The following is a 14946-nucleotide window of genomic DNA, read 5'->3' as shown; positions in this document are numbered from 1 at the left end:
GGGAAAAATAAATAAAAGTACACTTGGATTCATTGCTCACAGGTTGTATTTTACATAGCATAAAACGCAAGTATTTGAGCACAATCAAAAAGTTCTTTCTATCTTATTTTTATGAAACTCATACATGTTTCACTACTTTGAATATGATCTAATTATCCATCTTCTCAGATGTCCGAATGACAATGTCAGACTTACAAAGAATGATGATCATTATTAATCTTTGCTAAGCCACCTACTTATTGACTGAAGAGTCAAAGGAACTTGTCACTGTCTCATGCTCTATTGACTGGGGGATTAGAGGTCAGATCAGAAGGGGAGAGTGATGTACTAGTGAGAAGCAAGAGACTTAGAAAATAAACTGTCACTCATGAGCTCTAATGGAGCAGTTTCTGTATTTGTAGAACTGAGACAAAAATAAGGTAGGTAACACAAAGAAAGAAGCATGATTCTGCCTTCACAAAAGCTAATGTTAAGTTTGATTTTATAAATAGGATATATGTCACTTCCATTTCTAGTTGCTCACACTTTGCTTTTAATAACTTTCTCACTTGCCTTCTGCCATCGTTTTTCTCTCCTCATATTCATTCTATATATTAAGGACGATCTTCTGAAAGCTATTTCTTTGTTAATGTTACCATAATAAAAATTTCCAGCATGTTTCCATTAGCTATTAATTGAAACACAAATTGCTTGCATCAATAAGCAAGACCTCTGGGTACACAGGTTCTAACCAGTTCATCAGCATTCCTTTGCACCACTTTTCAATGAAAGCCTTTTGCTTTAGCCAAGTTGGGATATACTTTTCAAACTTCACATGGTTTGCTTGGAGTCGTATGTCTTTTTATCCCTCAAAATATAGTTCAATGCAATGGCTTCTCTGATGCTTTCTCAGGACAGACCATCCTGGAAAGACTTATCCCTTTGACGATCTCTTAAGCAACCTTGTTCTAACACTGATATACTACTTGTCACATGGTGTCTTTATGGGAGCTCTTTGTACGTGAATACACTGACACATTCCCATGGTATGTTTGGGAAGAATCTATGAGAGTTAATCTTATGTTCAAAGGATAATTAATCATTTGACAGGTGAAAAAGATGTATGAAAGCTCAAGAAAGGATGTAGAGGTAGAAATGACAAAGGCAAGTACATGCAGCAGTACATAGGGCCCCTTGTTTTTACAAGGTAACTTGCAGTAGAAAGAAAACTAAATCAAGTTAGATATCATCTTTGAGTTTCAGTGTCCTCACCTGTAAAATGAGGACAGCAATTTTGTGATTATTAAATATGAGGCTATATTATAAAGAACAAAGCACAGTTACTAACACATAGTAAATGTGCATTGGCTCCTGGTTTCCTTTGTTTTCCATCATCTTCTTCCCTAACTATGTCTCCCTAATTGGATCAAGTTACAGAATTCAGTAGTACTAAAAGTTTGGGTAATTCTAGAGTTATGTGTTCAACATTAGAAAAATAAGTGTACTGAAATTGGGCAAAAGCTGCATTCTGGTCTTCTTTGAGCTAGAATTATGATATTGTACAAGTCAGTTCACATCTCTGTCACTCATTTTCTTCAACTATAAAGTAAGAGTATTAGATTAGATACCTTTGAATCTTCCAGCAGCAGCATTCTATGACATCCTCACAGGCATTTCTCATAAGCAAAATGATTCCATTATGAAACACATGGAGACTCTTTTAGTCCAAAGCCATTTTCAAAGCATTTGTCATGTTTCTGGGGTTCAGTCCATTTTTATTTTCTTGCCTGCAAATACATAGAAGAAAATGATTAGTTACCCACAGTGCATAATATATGGGTGGATTTTCTGAGAAGCCAAGTAAGTTCAAACTTCAAGATCTCTCATGTGGATCCCTCCCAAGTTCCTAGGAGTTTCTGATGCTGTGGCAATCAACAGATTCTAAAATTTGGAATTGTGTGTGTTTTCTTCTTAATTCTAGATAAACATTAACATTTGTACCTAATTTTTAATTATAATTTCTTATTATTCTTAAAAAGAACCATCCAGGCTTCCCTGGTGGCGCTGTGGTTGAGAGTCCGCCTGCCGATGCAGGGGACACGGGTTCGTGCCCCGGTCTGGGAAGATCCCACATGCCGCGGAGCGGCTGGGCCCGTGAGCCATGGCCGCTGAGCCTGCGCGTCCGGAGCCTGTGCTCCGCAACGGGAGAGGCCACAACAGTGAGAGGCCCGCGTACCGCAAAAAAAAAATAAAAAAAGAACCATCCAGAGTTTTAAAGATCTAGAACTATCAGAACTTGGATCTGCCCTGTCTTGTTAGGTCCCTGTCAACTTGGCATTCCTTCTAGAAATGTACCATTAGAAAAATAAATAAGTAGAGAAGATAAAATTCCATACCTACATGTATACGTTATGTTTAAAATACATACTAAAATTTAAAAGAGACACAATGAAATAAACATATTGTATACAAAAACTAAAGTATCTTTTCATTAAGTGGTAAAGGGTGCAGTGAAATTTACCTTGCCTGAGATAACATGTTGTAAATATGTTTTTTCAGTAGTAATTACTAAGCATTGTTCATTTTCAATTCCTAAGTAAGCAAAAACATCTCTTAAATACATCTGAATGAAGGATGATGTTTAAAAGTTCTAATTTCACGAATTCTAAGAGACATGTTTTTATGCCCAATTTAACATTTCTTAATTGATGGTGAGTTGGCAGTCATGATATAGTTGTCTTTACTTATACATGTGAAAACTTGACAAGTACATCTGATTGTATGATGGACAACTCTTTGAATTTTCAGTAAAGAGATCTCTTAAGAACGATTTGAAGAAGGATTATAATTCTAGGATATTGTTTTTAAATATTCCATAATATATTCTGGCATGATTTTAATAATGTGTTGTCTATACATGTGGAAACTAGTTTGGTGGTTCATTACGAAGTTAACCAATGACCAATGAAGTTATCAAATGACCCAGTAATTCCAATTCTAGACATATATCCAAAAGAAATAGACACTCAAAAAAAGAAAACCTTGAAAGTGCACGATAATAGCAGAATCGCTCACAACAGTCAAAGGTAGAAACAACCTAAACATTTAACTGATAAATAGATAAGTAAATTAGGCAATATGCATACAATATAATATCAGTCAGCCATAAAAAGGAATAAGTCTTAATACATGCTACAATCTTGATACAACTCAAAAACATTATGTGAAGTTAAAGACAACAGACACAAAACATCATATATTACCTGATTCCATTTAAATGAAATATCCAGGATAGGTAAATCCGTAGAAACCGAAAGCAGGGTGGTGGGTACCAGGGACTAGGGAGGCCAGGGGGAAAATGAGGAGTAACTGCTTAATGGATACAAGTTTTGTTTGGGGGAGTGATGAAAATATTTTGAAATTACATAGGGGTAATGGTTACACAACATTGCGGAGGTGCCAAATATAACTGAATTGTTCACTTTAAATGGTTAATTTATGTGACACACAATCAAAAAAGAAAAGTGCCAGTATTAAAATTTACCAAAGGAATATTGATGACTTAGAATAAAATCCTAGAGACAACAGGGAGCACTACTCTGAAAACGTTGCTTCAGTAACTCACGATGGTGCGGACGACAACGCTATGTGAAAAACCGTGAACCTGAATCACTCTGGGTAGAAAACAAGAGTTTGATGTGATTGTTATGAAGCTTTATAAAGACCTTAACTAATTCCTTAATTTATATTTCCTGTTTCATGTGTATACAAAAATGAGAAATAATATAAATGTATGTCTTGGGCTCTGGCCAAAAGAATAATATAAAATTCAAATTGAGAAGAAAACATTGCGTCATAGTTTCATGGCCAGGTTTTTTTCTTCTTAGTAGAACGCCGATAAAGATATACCTTTATAATCAAAATCATCTTTACTTCAATGAAATGCAGTATAACACACTTTGAACAGAGTATTTGCTAGTTTAAGAGTCAGGTACCCGAGGCAAGGAGCTGGGGGAAACGGAAAGAGGGTGGGCAAAGTGTGCAAGTTGTAGTTATGTAGGATGAATTAATTCTAGAGATCTAATGTGAAGCATGTGACTACAGTTAGCACTAATGTATTGTATCCTAATAATCTGCTTAGAGAACGGATCTCAGGAGATGGATATACTAATTAGCTTGACTACAGTAATCATGTCGCTCCGTATATTTATGTCAAAACACCATGTTGAACACCTTAAACATTTACAATCTTTATTTATTTAAAAAAAAGAATCCTGAGTAGTGATTGGCAGAGGGAAACATAAACTGGGTTTTTCTTCCTGAGTGTTCCTCTCTGAGCAGACACTTTGGAAACAAAATCTTGGTGTAGGTGGGGCCTAAGCTAAACATGTTATTAAGAAGTGTGTGCACGGCATTTTAGTTTATATGAAAACAGCTAATGGTCCTGACCCTCTGACAGCGTTGGTCACACTCTAGAATTTCCACTTTCCATCTTAATCCTCATTCAGTCATCTTGTCTAATAAAAGTGTGTGCTAAATTAGCCTAGGAAAGTTTAATCCCAGTAAATGCAGTCAAAAGTTAATTTATTTGTGAAGATTCACAATGCAAATTATTGGTCTCCTCTTGATGCCGGTTACTTAGTTTCTAACTAGATATTCATTTAAAAAAGACAAAAATTTACTTCATGTAAATTGCTCACTGCCTATTTTGATTTCATCAAAAGTCTATATGTAAACTCAGTATCAATCTAAATAGCATAAGGGCCATAATCTTGTTAGCTGCTGGTGTAGTCTGAGTATGTTTAGTGTGTAATATCAGTATCAAATAAATTACTGATATTATATTTATGACTGGATAATAATAATACAGCTAACTCAATATCATAAAAACTTTACTCAACTTCTCAAAAATGTCAGGTTAAATAGGGGAGTTGAGTATGTATAGCAAACAACTGTTTTCAAATACCCAGTATTTGACTATTGCCATTTGGGTATACATCGCTTATATTTTGAGAAAGTAATTTAAAGTGCCGGAGTTTTATAATGATCAGATATAGTTCACAGCAAAATAAGACATCTGAACACAACTTACCTAGGAGTACTGAAGTATTCTATGGATACTCATGGATACAGCTCAGCTGTCACTGAAATATTTTAAAATTTCTTTGCAAAATGATTTTAAATTTAAAATTAATATGGTTAAATGGATTGTGCCATTTTCTCTAAGTTCTTCTCAGATTGTGTACTTCACAGGAAACAGCGACATGATAACTCGTGAGAGGACACATTGTTTTCTCTCTTCAAATATCAGCAAAGGTTTAATGTTTGCATTTATTTTAGAGAACACATTTTCTACTTTGACCCATTTCCACTGTTTCTACATCTATGACCTGTTTGATAATTCATCTGTATGTTACGCTTAGACAAGATAATTTTAGCTTTGTTGATTGTGGTCATATTCAACTGTGGAAAATGGACTTTTTGATTACTTAAGAAGATAGGGTTTTTAAAAATGTGTTTGAAGGTTCAAATGGGCACATTTTCCTCTTAAACAAATAAGAGATTACAGGACTACTTACTAACAGGTTCTTAACCTCACTTGGCTTGTTTGTTTAATATAGTAGTCATGATACAGTCAGCTCAAGTATAGCCACTTCCTTAATAATAGTGATTCGATTATACAGAATGAACAATAAATTCTTATATATTAGAAATTAATCATATGCTCTCTCAACTGCATGCTCTCATGCACTTGTCTTGTACTTCTATGTGGTTTTACAACTTTATTGTCTCTTCCACAATCCCTTTTCACTCATTAACAATATATCTTTTCTCTCTGTAATGTAAAGGGAAGGGCATTTTAACCTCTTTGGGATGAAAGAGTCATTTTCTCCCTTGAATTTGGATGAAAACTGATTCCCCACTGTGCAGTGTTATGAAGCTTCCACTGAAAATCCATTAAATATCTCCTTAGGAGCTGGGAAAGAAATGAGTTTACTATTTAAATTATTCCATATCCAAATTCCCTTGGGCTATAATATACTTAAACTTCCACTGCTCTACTTTTTCTTTCAAACCTAAGTAAAACTGGAGATCTTTAACTAAGAAACTGTTCTAAAAACAGAGGAAGATAACTGAAACAGTTCTTTCCTGCCCACTCCTCTAATACTTTTTTGATTAACATTAAAACTTGAAGATTCTATCAGTTCAAGATAATTCCTCTTTAAATGAGTAGCTAAATTACAGGATGTCTGGCTGCTATTTCAAATTTCTTTAATAGAAATTCTATTGATTACAAAGGTACTATAAACTATGGAAATTAATTTGATAAGAAATAAGTTTTATATGAAAATATTTGAAAACTAGATACTAATTTACCATTAATATATATTAAATGTTAATTTTTCTTAATATGGCCCTAACCCACGTATGTTTGCTTCTATAGCTTCAAAATCTTGTATTAATCTGCTCGTCACAAAAAATAATGATTGCAAATTATTGTTTTTACATAAGAATTGTTACAGACAAAATGAAAGATAAATAGAACTTTCTACTTTGAAGTGGATTTTTTTGAATTGATGGATACTAAATACATAGTTGTGCAACTTCAATTTTTTTTTAATGTATTATGAATTATTTATTTTTAAAAAGTCTTTTGGGACATAAAGTCTGTTAGCTAACAATTGCAAAATGGTCTAACAATATCTTTCTGCAAAGTAAATATGAACAATTATAAGCAGAAGACTTCCTGTTCAGTTCAGACATTGGAAGATATCACTCCTATCCTGACAAGCGGACAAAATGAAATGCAATGTTTTGAGACATATCAAAGAACTAAGGTTTCACGCCAAACTGCCAACACAAAATCTAGAGACACACGTGCATTCAGATAATCACAGCCAAAATATGTAAGTCTGGAGTAGAAACCACTGGACCAGAAAAGGACAGGAACATTTAAATAGTAAGTTCAATGAATTGTTGGAGGCTGAATATGAATTAGAATGAGAGTGAGAAACTCCTCTGGATCATAATATCCAAAGGCCACCATACTGTCATGGGGTTTAACTTTAGGACACCCACCAGCTTCTCACTGAAGATTTGAAAAAAATTCCCTCATAGTTCTGGCAAGGGAAGAGGAGGAGGAATCATCATGAAATACCCAAGAGCCTAAAATTAAGGACATCAAACCACAGATTTAGGAGTTCAGAGAGTACCACTCAGGATAAATACTAAAAAGTTTCTTTTTAATCTCACACCTATGTATATCATATTAAAACTGTAAAATACCAAAGACAAAGGGAAAATTCTTGAAAGAAGACAGAGAGAAAAACACCTTATCTATGGAGGAACAAATATAATAATTACAGCAGACTTCTATTCAAAAACCATTCAAGCACAAAGAAAATAAAGCAAAACATTTAAAGGACTGAAAGAAAAAACTGCAAAACTTGAATTCTGTATCCAGTGAAATTATCCTTCAAAAGTAAAGGAGAATTGTCAGACAAAAAATACCGAGCGAATTTATTGTCAGCAGATGTTGTAAGAAATGTTAAATAAAGTTCTTCAGGCATGAAAAAATGATACAGTTCAGAAACTTAAATCTACATGGAAAAAAAAAAAAAAAAAGGAGAGTACCAGAAAGGAATAAATGAGGGAAATATATATATTTTAATTTTATCATTCTTATGGAATTAAAAGAACAACTATTTGTTAAAAGTAATAATAGTTGAATGATTAAAGTATATGTATAATTAAAAATAATGAAGCAATGTCGCAAATGGTATGAGGTAGGAATTGGAAATTCTGTTATAAGGCATCTGCATTACACATATAAAATTATATTTGAAGTTGGATTTCCAATAGTTTAAAATGTGTATTGTTAACTCTAAGGCAACTTCTAAACAAATTAAAAATAAGTAAAATTGTTATATTAAGATTGAGATAGAATGGAATCATATAAAAATCTCAGTTAAAACCAGATACAGCAGAAAAAAAGGGTGAAAAAAGATACCAGGAAAACAAATGAACAAGCAGAAAACAGAAAGACATGGTGGGTATTAACTATATCAATAATCAATTTAAATGTGAATAACACAAATACAGCAATTAAAGCCAGATATTATTAGAATAGATTTTTTAAATCTCAACTATATGTTAACTAAAATAAACCAGTTTTAAGTATAAATGCTCAAATATGTTACAAGTGAAGGGATGGAGAAGGATACACCACACTAACACTAATCAAAAGAAAGCTGGAGTGGCTATATTAAGTTCACATAAAGCTGACTTCAGAAACAGGAAGATTACCAGGGATAAAAGGAGCATTAATTAATGATAAATGTGTCAACTTTCTAAGAAGACATAATAATCCTAAATGTGTATGCATCTAAAAACAGAGCAACAAAATATGAGTCAAAACTGACAGAAATGCAAGGGAAGAAAGTCCACTCTTATACTTGATTCCACCCCTTTGTGAGTAATTGATAAATCAAACAGAAAGAAATCAAAGATATAGATGACCTGAACAGCTTTATCAAAAATGACTGAACTGGGGGCTTCCCTGGTGGTGCAGTGGTTGAGAGTCCGCCTGCCGATGCAGGGGACGCAGGTTCGTGCCCCGATCCGGGAAGATCCCACATGCCGCGGAGCGGCTGGGCCCATGAGCCATGGCCGCTGAGCCTGCGCGTCCGGAGTCTGTGCTCCGCAATGGGAGAGGCCACAAAAGTGAGGGGCCCGCGTACCGCAAAAAAAAAAAAAAAAAAGATTGAACTGGGAATTCCCTGGCGGTCCACTGGTTAGGACTCGGCACTTTCACTATGGAGGTTGAGGGTTCAATCCCTGGCCAGGGAACAAGATCCCACAAGCTGCACAGTGAAGCCAAGAAAAAAAAAAAAAATTGAACTGATATTTATACAATATTACATCCAACAACAGCAAAATATCCATCCTTTCCCAAGCTTCCATGGAACATTCTGGTAAATCAATTCTAGGCCACAGTGGAATTGAGTTATATATCATTAACAGAAATGTGGAAAATGATGAACTAAATGCCCACCAATATGATAACTTACATGAAGTGGACCAATTACCTGAAAGTCAGAAACTACCAAAATGTCACACAAAAAATAGAGTCATAACCATAATTTATTAAATAAATTGTATTAACAATGAATAACCTTCCTAATAAAACACAACAAGCCCAGATTGTTTCATTGATGAACTCTACTAAATATTCAAGGAAGAAATAATAACAATTTTCTGTAATTTCTTTTAGAAATTAGAAACAGAAGGAATACGTTCTAACTCATTCAAAGGAAAACTGGAGTGGCTTTATTAAGTTCACACAAGGCAGACTTCAGAAGAAGAAGATTATCAGGGACAAAAGGATAAACATAGTGATAAACACATCAATTCTCCAAGAAGATATTCTAGGGTAGCATTACCCTAATATTAAAACCAGATAGAGAAATTACAAGAAAAGAAACTATAGACCAATATCTCTTGTGAATAACAGACGCAAAAATCCTCAACAGAGTATTAGCAAATTCAAACCCACAATGTATGGGAAGACTTCCACATCACAAGTATGTTTATCACAGGTATGCAAGGCTGGTTTTACATGAGGATCACTCAATGAGAACTACCACATCAACCAGCTAAAGAAGAAAAGTCACTGATCATATCAATTGAGGTTGTAACCACTTGAAAAACCCCAACACCTGTTTGTGATACAAAAAACTTCCAGTCAGCTAGGAATGTAAGAGAACTCTCTCAACTTGATGAAGGACATCTACAAAAAAAACCCCTATAGCTAACATCATACTTAACAGTGAGAAACTGGATGTTTTCCCCCTGAGATCAGGAACAAGATAAAGATGTCTGCTCTCATTTTTATGTGGACAATATACTGAAATCCTAGCTAGTGCAATAACTATGAAAAAGAAATCGAGTCTACAGTTTGGAAATGGAGAAAGGAAACTGTATTTATTTGCAAATGGCATGCTTGAATACATAGAAAATCCCTAAGGATTTACAAAAAAAAAAAAAAATCCTGGAACTATTAGGTGAATTTAGCAAGGTCTCAGGATACAAAAGTTAATTTTTTACCTATACACCAGTGTTTTGGTCAGCTTGGGCTGCCATAACAAAATACCATTGACTGGGTGGCTTAAACAACAGAAACTTATTTCTCACAGTTAAGGAGACTGGAAATCTGAGATAAGGATGCCAACAGAGTCAAGTTCTGACAAGAGATCTATTTCTGCCTTGCAGATGGCTGCCTTCTTAGTTTAACCTCAGGTGAGAGAGGGGGGGGGGGAGGGAGGGGGGGAGGGAGGGGGGGAGGGAGGGAGGGAGGGAGAATTCTCTAGTGTCTCTTCTCATAAGGACACTAATTCTGCTGGATCAAGACTCTGCCCTTATGACCTCATTTAACATTAATTTTCTCCATAGAAGTTCTATCTCCAAATAAGGTCTCCATGGGCGTTGAGGCTTTAATACATGAATTTTCGAGGACACAAACATTCAGTTCATAACAATCAATAATGAAAAACTGAGATTTGAAATTTTTAAATATCATTTATAATAGAACCAAAATAATGAAATAGGTACAACTCTAACAAAATGTGCACAGAATATGCATGCAGAAAACTATACAATATTGATGAAAGAAATCCAAGACTCTCTAATTGATAAATGGAGAGATAGTCTATTCATGGATTGGAAGACTCACTTATATTGGAGGTCGGGGGGATCACAGGATCTAAAGTAACATGTGGCAAAAGATTTAACTATTACAAATGTGTGAAACAACCTCACTGAAGGAGGCAGGGGGAAAGAAGCTTACCTAAGTAACTTTGGAAATGAGTAGAGTCTCTAATTTTAAATGCAAAAGGAGCAGTGTGTAGGCGCCGTACTCTGAGTTGATAAGGTTGCTTCTCATTCTGAAACTACTATAGATGTATAGTGGAATTGAACAATTAAGTGAATAAATGGCAGGTGGTTGGAGCCAGGTTTCTTACTGTTGGAGTGGGAGGTTCTATCAAGAGAAGGATAGAATTATCCCTGTGATAATGGATTAGAATCAAAGACATTGGTATGAATTCATGATTAACTTACAGATGGACACATATAGAAATATTTATAGATAGATACATATACATGGGTTAAGATATGCACATATTATTTCCTTGTTCTAGCAGCTGACATTGCCTAGAAGAAACAATACTTCTATAATAATGAGCACCCTAGTGCCCATAACTTGGTTTCTAATACTATGCTCCAATAAAAGGAACTTCTGGGAGAAGTGTTTGATTCTAGGACTGGAGCAGTTAATATACAAGATGACCCTAGAGCATCTTGTAGTGCCAGAAACTGAGGTAACGTTTATAAAACCCATAAAGGAATGTTAAGGAGACACAGGAGTCAACTGAACCAGCTTGTGGTTGGTAATGTTTCAGTTCAACATCTGAGATAAATCTAAATAGCTGTTGATACCGTTTAATTTTGCATATAAAATAAAAATGGAATTTTTGAGTGAAATATATACTAAACAATAATTTATTAGTAATAAAAAATAGTAACATGATTTACTAACAGAAATTATTGAATTGTCTGATAAAAATGAATAAAGACAGAAAGCTTAAGTATGCCTATAAAATTGAAAGAATCCAATATAATTCAAAATATCAAATAAACCTTTTGAAACATTGGATTTCTTCCAAACACCACTTATAAAGCAAGCATAGATACAGATACATAGATACAATGATAGATGATGATGATGGTGAAAGGTAGATTACGAGTGTATTTTCTGAAGTTTTTGTGTAGCAGAGTAAATACTATTTCTATATCAAAGAAATGTGGGGAATATTTTTAATGTACCTCTTTTTCCAGCTCAAACCTGCCCTCAACCTTCCCATAGTGATAGTTCTTAGTTATTTTGGAAGAACAACACAATAAGGCAGAAATTCTTTAACAGATAGAATCTTGGCAGAGAAACACTACCCACCAGAAGGCATAAGAATCCTGACCTGAAATCTTCTTGGAACACAGTAGGGGAACAAAGGAGGGAGGATTTCAGGTTATGTTTAAGCATGAATTATTGGTTAATAAATAATTTGACTGAGTTATTTTTGAATCGGCTAAATTAAGTTCTCAGCTATTAGAAACAATTGCTTGAGATTTTTTTTTAATAAAAGGTTGTTTCAGAATAATAAATACAGTATATTATTTTTCTGTCAGTCTTGAGGATTCAGCTACGTGAAAATGATAAATCACAGGTTTACATTTTATTCAGGTAACATAGTAGAAATCAAAGTTTAATTCCTGGGGTCTATGAGATTATTTTCTTCTCAATATGGGTGAATACACATATACCAGCAAATTTTGACAAGTACCGCATTAATCCATTTTTGAAAAGTATGGCTTTAAGATTTTGTTTTAACCATTCTGGTTGTTCTCTCCAGATGTTTTCTATTGTTCTCTACACAGCAAGTTGTATTTCCTCTTAAGAAAGGCCAGACACAGGGGAGTGGTAATGAACCGTAATCCTTAAACTAATATTTTATTTTTCTGTTTATTCTGTTTTATTTTTATGGAGGTCTGACACTTTAGAAGATCACTTGAAATACCATTATATTTAATCTTTTCTAACTTGTATATTTGTGTTATTTTAAAAACGCCACGCTTGATATTATTTTATTAATTTATCTTAGCTAAGGCCATGATAGAGAAAAGTACATTAAGAAAATTTTGAATGGCTTTATTCCATAAATAGAGTTGGGGGAGACATTTGATTCCTTCTTCCAGTCTTTCTCAGAGGAGGAAAACTGAACTTCAACAGTCTATAATTTGCTTTCAATACATGATTTAACATCATAAAAATCTACATTTGTTGTTGAATTTTTTTCTATCAGAAGTTGTTTAGTGTCCTTCCTCCTCTTAGACGTAAAGTGTTCATTCATTATATGTGTTTCCATTTATGAGCAGAATTCAACATTTTGTTAAAGCACTTATTGGACTCATGCTACAAAATTACTTGAATTAGGAGTAATAAAAAATACACAGTTCTTTATGTTTTTTCTATAAACATAGGCTTTGGTTTGCCGTTTGTTAACAATGGGCTTTCTTTTTATATTTAAGGAAAGAATAAATGCAACAGGCAATGGAGTAAAGGGCATATTTAAGAAATATGAAGCTTTAATAGTTATTTCTAAAACTGCATTGAAATTTGCAATTACTTTTTTGATAATGTACCTTTATGTCTTTATGTAAATTCTATTTCACTTTCCTACGCCCTTCTTACTGATACATGTTCAGAAAAAACATCCAACAAGTGTACATGAAAATAGGTTATATAACAAGACAGAAAATACAGAAAATACAGAAACTCACCACAAAATGGTTAAGAAAGAAAAGCACAAACCTAACTCTAAAATCAATCCCAGAAAGCTTGACAAAATTTTATGTGTCAAGTTTCCATTTTAAGAGTTTACTTTAATATAAATGGAAGTTAGAATTTTACTCACACTAAACTAGTATATACATATATATATTTTTAACAACTTTATTGGAGTATAATTGCTTTACAATGGTGTGTTAGTTTCTGCTTTATAACAAAGTGAATCAGCTATACAGATACATATATCCATATATTTCCTCCCTCTTGCGTCTCCCTGCCACACTCCATATCGCACCCCTCTAGGTGGTCATAAAGCACCAAGCTGGTCTCCCTGTGCTAAGCAGCTGCTTCCCACTAGCTATCTATTTTACATTTAGTAGTGTATATATGTCCATGCCACTCTCTCACTTTGTCCCAGCTTACCCTTCTCTCTCCCCATGTCCTCAGTCCATTCTCTACATCTGCATCTTTATTCCTGTCCTGCCCCTAGGTTCTTCAGAACCTTTTTTTTTAAGATTCCAAATATATTTCCTAGGATACGGTGTATGTTTTTCTCTTTCTGACTTACTTCACTCTGTATGACAGACTCTAGGTCCATCCACCTCACTACAAACAACTCAATTTCGTTTCTTTTTATGTGTGAGTAATATTCCACTGTATATATGTGCCACATCTTCTTTATCTATTCATCTGTCAATGGACACTTAGGTTGCTTCCATGCCCCCCTGGCTATTGTAAATAGAGCTGCAGTGAACACTGGGGTACATGACTCTTTTTGAATTATGGTTTTCTCAGGGTATATGCCCAGTAGTGGGATTGCTGGGTCGTATGGTAGTTCTGTTTTTAGTTTTTTAAGGAACCTCCATACTGTTCTCCATAGTGGCTGTATCAGTTTACATTCCCACCAACAGTGCAAGAGGGTTCCGTTTTCTCCACACCCTCTCCAGCACTTATTGTTTGTAGATATTTTGATGATGGCCATTCTGACTGGTGTGAGGTGATACTTCATTGTAGTTTTGATTTGCATTTCTCTAATGATAAGTGATGTTGAGCATCTTTTCATGGGTTTGTTGGCAATCTGTATATCTTCTTTGGAAAAATATATATTTAGGTCTTCTGCTCAGTTTTCGATTGGGTTGTTTGTTTTGTTGATATTGAGCTGCATGAGCTGCTTGTAAATTTTCGAGATTAATCCTTTGTCAGTTGCTTCGTTTGCAAATATTTTCTCCAATTTTGAGGGTGGTCTTTTCATCTTGTTTATGGTTTCCTTTACTATGCAAAAGCTTTTAAGTTTCATTAGGTCCCATTTGTTTATTTTTGTTTTTATTTCCATTTCTCTAGGAGATGGGTCAAAAAGGATTTTGCTGTGATTTATGTCATAGAGTGTTCCGCCTATATTTTCCTCTAAGAGTTTTATAGTGTGTCTGGCCTTACATTTAGGTCTTTAATCCATTTTGAGTTTCTTTTTGGGTATGGTGTTAGGGAGTATTCTAATTTCATTCTTTTACATGTAGCTGTCCAGTTTTCCCAGCACCACTTATTGGACAGGCTGTCTTTTCTCCATT

The 14946-nt window shown here is 34.3% G+C and overlaps 1 long non-coding RNA gene across 1 annotated transcript in view; it reads right to left on the bottom strand.

Annotated features, from left to right (window-relative positions):
- Positions 1–1607: 1607 nt before the first annotated feature.
- Positions 1608–14946, bottom strand: part of LOC125964600 (uncharacterized) — a 103554-nt gene continuing 90215 nt past the window's right edge. Inside the window, exon 3 of the long non-coding RNA XR_007477755.1 lies at positions 1608–1766. This is a non-coding gene — a long non-coding RNA (uncharacterized LOC125964600). The remainder of the gene's footprint in view (positions 1767–14946) is intronic.

This window comes from Orcinus orca, chromosome 6 (genome assembly GCF_937001465.1).
Source record: "Orcinus orca chromosome 6, mOrcOrc1.1, whole genome shotgun sequence".
NCBI classification, from domain to species: Eukaryota; Metazoa; Chordata; class Mammalia; order Artiodactyla; family Delphinidae; genus Orcinus; species Orcinus orca.
Note: the sequence above shows the minus strand (reverse complement) of the source record. Positions and strands in the feature narration are given on the sequence as shown.